The 6,531-nt window shown below is 44.1% G+C and overlaps 1 pseudogene; it reads left to right on the top strand.

Moving 5' to 3' along the window:
* Nucleotides 1-3,472: 3,472 nt before the first annotated feature.
* Nucleotides 3,473-4,391, top strand: LOC110303421 (annotated as a pseudogene).
* The last annotated feature ends 2,140 nt before the right edge of the window (nucleotides 4,392-6,531 follow it).

Raw genomic sequence — 6,531 nt, 5'->3', positions numbered from 1 at the left:
TATTAAGAAGTACTTATTTGAAAGAAATGGAATGCTACTTAGCCATTAAAAATAAGGACATCATGAATTTCACAGACAAATTGATGGAACTAGAAAATATCACCCTGAGTGAGGTAACCCAGACCCCAAAGGACAGGTATGGTACGTACCTAAGTGAATATTACCCATAAAGTGCAGAATATACATGATCAACTGCATCATCTCAAAAAAGGTAAACATACTTAGAAAGGTGAAGCAAAATAGTCGTAGGAGGCAGAGAAAGAAAGGGACCTGGGAGAAGTAAGATCAGGTGTGGGGAGAAACAGGAGAGAGACCCAGAGAGCCAAGAGAACGAATGGAGATCTGCAGCTGCCAGGGATGTGAGAAAGGGAGAATCTCTAGGAAGTTCAGAGACCTGGAATAGGAGAAGCTCCCAGGAGTCAATGCTGGTGACCTCAGTTGAGATACCTAACAGTGGGGATAAGAAACCTGAAGAGACTACCTTCTGTATGTAGCTAGGCAGGACCCACAGTGGAAGAATAGGAAATCCAACCCACCCACAAATTTTCTACCCAAAATTTGCCCTGTCAAAAATATCTTGATGGAGCAGAAACTGAGGTCAAGGCTACACAGTAACCGACCAAGCTTGAAACCAATCCCATGAGCAAGCACCAGTCCCTAACATTATTAATGATATTGTTATGCTTGCAGACAGTCTAGCATAACTGTCCTCTAAGAGGCTCTATCCAACAGCTGACTGAAGCAGATGCAGATACCCGCAGCCATACTTTAGATGGGAGTCAGAGACACTTGTGGAAGAGTTGAGGGGAGGATTAAGGGCCCTGAGATAGAGGAAAACCTCATAGGATGACCAAAAGAGTCAACAAACCTCCACCCCTGGGAGCTCTCAGAATCTAAGCCACCAACAAAAGAACACACACACTAGCTGGAATGAGATAACCCCTCTCCCTTCCCAACTCCAGCACAGATATAGCAGGCAGGCAGCTCAGTCTTCATGGCTGCATTGTCTGGACCTAATCTAGCAGAAACATGATGTGCCATGGTGGGGGATACTCCCCTTCTCACAGGAGATGGGTAGAGGGTGGAGGAGAATTGATCTGTAAGAGAGAGACAGGGAGGGGGAACAATATTTAGGCTTTAAATAAATAAATAAGAAATAACTTTATGATATAATTATTGATGAAAATAATCACTACACTTGATTTAATAGACTGAGTTGAATATTGATTTATGGTCTGGAAAGAATAAACTTAGAACAAGTGAAAGACTTAAAGAATCCAGTACTCATTTCCTGCTGTTTGTGCCACTTTGCAGATAAAGATCATTTTATTTCTCACTATGGATTAAAATGAATGAATCTCTTCACAGACACAGAGCATTATCTTCTATAGAAACTTTACTTTACTCCTCCAATGTTTTGTAAAATGCAGTTTTCAAATACAGCAAATCACCTCCATGTTATTATGACCATTTGACCTCTCCTAAGCTCCAAATTTATTGTGATCTCTATTGAAACAAATCGTGTGAAATACAGTGTAGTTTAAAAGACAGGTTGAGCTAGTATTCCATGGTAAAGTGTCACCACTCTCAAGGATAAGGAAATATCTAATAGTGCCAGAGACCTGGGATGAGGGAGACTCCTGGTAGTCTATATAGGTGACTCTAACTGAGACTCCTAGCAGTGGAAGATATGGAACCTGAAGTGTTCACATTCTGTAGACATACAGGACTACTAGTAGAGAGATAAGGACACCAACCCACCCACAAAACTTTCACACCAGAATTTGTCCTGTTTACAATACATGCATGGACAAAGATGGAACAGATACTAAGGATATGACTAACCAATGATGAATCCCTCTCTTGAGACCTAGTTTCTAGGCAATAACCAATCACTGAAACTATTAATGATACTCTGTTATGCTTGAAGACAGGAAGCTAGCATAATTGTCCTCTGAGAGGCTCCACCAAGCATCTAACTGAAATAGATGGAAAAGCCCCACAAGCAAACATCAATTGGAGCTTGGGGAATTTTGCGGCAGACTTGCAGGGAAGATTGAGGGACCTGCGTGTATAGGAACTCCACAGGAAGACCAACCAAGTCAACTAACTTGAACCCTTGGGGGAATCCCAGAGACTGTACCACCAACCAAAGAGCAAACATGGCCTGGACCTAAGCTTCCCCACCCCAACACATATGTAGCAGATGTGCACCCTGGTCTTCATGCAGGTCCCCAAAAACTGGAGCTGTGGCTGTCCCTAAATCTGTCCTGCATGTGGATCCCATTTCCCTAACTTAACTTCCTTGCCTCACCTCAGTGACAGAGGAAGTACCTAGTCCTACAGTGAATTTAGGACCAGGGTGCTGGGGTGAAACATGAGTGAGAGTAGGAGTAGGGATCCCCCTTCTCAGAGGAGAAAGGGATAAGGAAGGGGGTATGTGAGGGGGAATTGGAAGTAGGAAGGCTGATATCTGGATGCAAAGTGAATAAATTAATTACTTAATGGAAAAAAAGAAAGAAATGAAGATGTCTATAAAGATTGCTGTTCAGAATATCCTGTTAAGAGATGAGTGGAGAGTGTCCAAAGGGACCATTGTGACAATATACTTTTACATTTCAAATGTTATTCCCTTTCCTTGTTTTCCCTCCAAAAAACATTCTTTCCAACCCACCCTCTCCTGCTACTGCTCTGGCAGTCCCCTACACTGGGGCATTGAGGTTTCATAGGACCAAGAGCCTCTCCTGCCACTGATGTGCAACAAGGCCATTCTTTGCTACATGTGTGGCTGATAAGTGGATATTAGCTCAAAAGCTCAGAATAACCAGAATAGAATTCACAGACCACATGAAGTCAAGAAGAAGGAAAACCAAAGTGTGGATACTTTGTTCCTTCTTAGAAGGGGGAAAAATACTCATGGGAGGAGATACAAAGTTCAGAGCAGAAACTAAAGGAAAGGCCATCAAGAGACTGCCCCACCTAGGGATCCATCCCATATACAGTCACCAAATCTAGACACTATTGTGGATGCCAACAAGAGCTTGCTGACAGGAGCCTGATATAGATGTATTCTGAGAGATTCTGCCAGTGTCTGACAAATATACAAGTGGATGCTCTCAGCCAATCATTGGACTGAGCACAGGGTGGCCAATGGAGGAGCTAGAGAAAGGAGTCAAGGAGCCAACTTACATTTTTAAGTGAACTTCACAGTCTTTTTAAAGGTTGGACCAGTCGAGTCTTGGGTGACTCTTTTATGTCTCATGTGGATAAACTATTTATGAAAGAACAATGGTATGGTGTTGTTCTTTATAAAACGACTCTGGCTAGACAATAATATATGACCTTTTGGGCAGTTAGTGATGCCATGGCTCTAACTATGAGCAGAGATCCCATTCTATTTTCCGATAATAAAAATCTCACTTCGGTCAACTGAGAGATCCTGAGCAAGCAGTGTCACCTCACCAGCCTCGAGATGGACAACAGGAAGAACCTGGCCTATATCATCATCCAATTCTTACATGGCCAGCTGCTGCTTGGGTGGCCTCTTGACTGATGCCCAGGAGAGCCTGGAGTTTGCCATTCAGTGTCTGGAGACAGCCTTCAGGGTGAAGCTGGAGGACAGTGACCTTGCTCTCCCCCAGACTCCGCCAGAGATATTTGAAGCAGCCACCTCCAGGACCCGAGGGGCACTGACAAGACACCACCTTCTGAGAAGGACTCATTTAAGGAAGAGCACCACAAAATGGAAGGTGGAGCAGGTGAAGGTGGAGAACTTTGAGGCAGTTGTGTACCTCTATGGCAAGGCAATTGAGCTCAGCCCCACCAATGCTGTCTATTTCTGTAACAGAGCTATGGCCTACAGCAAGCTGGGGAGCAGAACTGTGAGCAGACTATTGGCATTGATCTCCACTACAGCCAGGCCTATGGCCTCATGGGCCTTGCACTGTCCAGCCTGAACAAATGTGGAGACTGTGGCGTACTTTAAGAAAACCCTGGAGATGAATTCTGACAACTACTCGTACAAGTTTAACCTCAAGATTGCAGAGCTAAAGTTACAGGAGGCTCCGAGCCCCGCGGGTGGCGTGGGCACCTTAGACATAGGTAGCCTGCTGAACAACCCACACTTCATCACCATGGGTTGGAGCTTAGTGAACAGCCCCCAACTGCAGCAGTTCATGTCGGACATGATCTCTGGAGGCCATAACCCTCTGGGCACTCCAGGCAGCAGTCCACAGCAGAGTGACCTGGCCAGCCTCATCCAGGTGGACCAGCAGTTTGCACAGCAGATGCAGCAGCAGAACTCAGAATTCGTGGAGCAAATCCGGAGCCAGGTGGTGCGCAGCCAGAAACCCAGAGCCAGCCATGAGGTGCAGCAAGAGGGAGGACATTGACCGACTGGTCCCTTCAGTACGCAGCCTCCTAGTGTTTTTAGCATTTTCTCTGTCAGTCAGCTCAAGAGAGAATCTGGACCTGAAGGTTAAGATGGACTCATCCCCACCTTGTGTTTTCTTTCATCCCCCTACCCCCTCTGTTTTTTGTACTCTTACTAGCCCCATACCTTCCTGGAAGAGTCTACAGATGACTACATACCAGCACCAGTTCCTCCAGCCACCTAGGGAAAGCTGCGGGGGAGGGCTTGGAGTGGGTGTCTGGAACCATTGAGTAACAGCCTGGGACTTCTGGTCTCAGGCCGTACCCTGTTCTCTTCCTCCTAAAAAGACTTGAGTAGCTGACTCTCATCCCCCTGGGAAGTGTCCACTACCAGCCCAGGCTTGGATCGCAGGTCCCACCAGGTGTCCATGCCTACCTTATTCCAGTGGCTTGTGTCCCAGAGGGCTGTGACTTCTGCCCAGAGTGTAGACCATCTATGCCTCTTCTTTTCTGCTTCCCTTCCATCTTCACAGCCATCAGCCAGTCCAAATTGTGTGAGCAGTCCGGCTCCATCATCAGCCTGCGCAGCAGAAATGAACATTGACTCATCTGTGCCTGACCTGTTCTTGATCTCATGGGAATTTTATGTCTGGGGTTGGCAGGGAGATTGGGGGTATTGGTCCTCGGGCTTCACCATCAGCCCTGAAATAGCCACCAGAACTAGTTTTGTTCGGGGTCAGTCTGTTCAGTGAGGATGTGGATATTCCCACACCCATTCTTGGCTCTGGGAGCAGGTGGTGAGATCTCAGGAGACCTGAACAGGCAAGGGGGTCACAATTGTATTAGGATGTGCCAGGTAGTGTCAGATTTGTGTGTGTCATAGGTAGCCAGTAGAAAGATGGGCCCCAAGGGCAGCAGTGCCCCCTTGGGCTCAGACTGCCTTGGGAATAAAGACGGTGATGATGAAAAAAAAAAATCCTGCAATTTCAGGCACTAGTTTGCCAAATATCAAGATTTGATAGAGAGTTTTATCCTCAATGACCTTCAAATCTGCTAATATTTGACTGGTGCAGAACTTTCAATAGTCAAAAATAATCAAGTCTTCATAGAAATAAACCTTCATCATGAAGCATAGAATATATAACATCCTGTCTGAATAATTTAGTATTAATTCTGAAACTCCCTACTCTTCATTTATTCATTCCTGAATCCATTTTTACATGTCTCTTTGTGATTTGGGGGGTGAACTATTATAAGTGTTGGATTGGGAGTAATACAAGAAAAGAATAATATTATTATTTAAGTGTACCCCATGTGAATACAGCCATCCATTAAAGGATTTCTAGAATTGTGTCATACAGATGTATAGGTAAAATAGAGAATAATTTGTGACTAGAACAACAAACACACAAGAAAGATATTTTAGGAATACAGTATAAATAACAAGACCAGGTTCTTTGGGGATCTATAAATATCTGGCAGAAGAATAAGAACCTGCCATGATATTATGCAGAAAATTTTCATTCCAGAAAAAGAAGATAGTTTTATATAACCCCACTTTCTGTGTTCACTGCTAATTTGATAAAACTATAAATGAATGGCACATTACACATGACATTAAGGAAAGCATTTGCACCTCAGAAATTTACTATGAGATTTATAGTAAATTTGGTTTGTCTTCTGTCAATAATAATCTTTTCAAGGTGGACAGTTTTTTAAAATAACTAACTTAGTGTATTTCTGTGAAAGTTTTTGGAGAATGGTATTACATTCCTTTAAAACATCACAATTTTCTTCCATTTTCCACCTGTGCTGGGAACAGAGCGTCTACTCTGGATCTAACACTGCACAGCAAACACGCAGTTGCAGCTCGAGTCTCCAGTTGTTCTGACACCTCTAGGATCACAGGCTCATAGGCTTACTGGAAGGACAGGCTCCAGTCAGAGACAGGGAGACTAGATAACACCAGAGATAACCAGATGGTCAAAGGCAAGCTTAAGAACATATGCAACAAAAACCAATTTGACATATCAACAACAGAACCCAGTTCTCCCTCCACAGCAGTCCTGGTTACCTCCAACACACTGTAAAAGCAAGATTTGTATCTAAATTATCATTTCATGAAGATGATCGAGGACTTTAAGAAAGACATAAATAACT

This window comes from Mus caroli, chromosome 10, assembly GCF_900094665.2.
Source record: "Mus caroli chromosome 10, CAROLI_EIJ_v1.1, whole genome shotgun sequence".
Classification (NCBI taxonomy): Eukaryota; Metazoa; Chordata; class Mammalia; order Rodentia; family Muridae; genus Mus; species Mus caroli.
The sequence above is the reverse complement of the archived record's forward strand: the minus strand, read 5'-3'. Positions and strand labels throughout refer to the sequence as shown.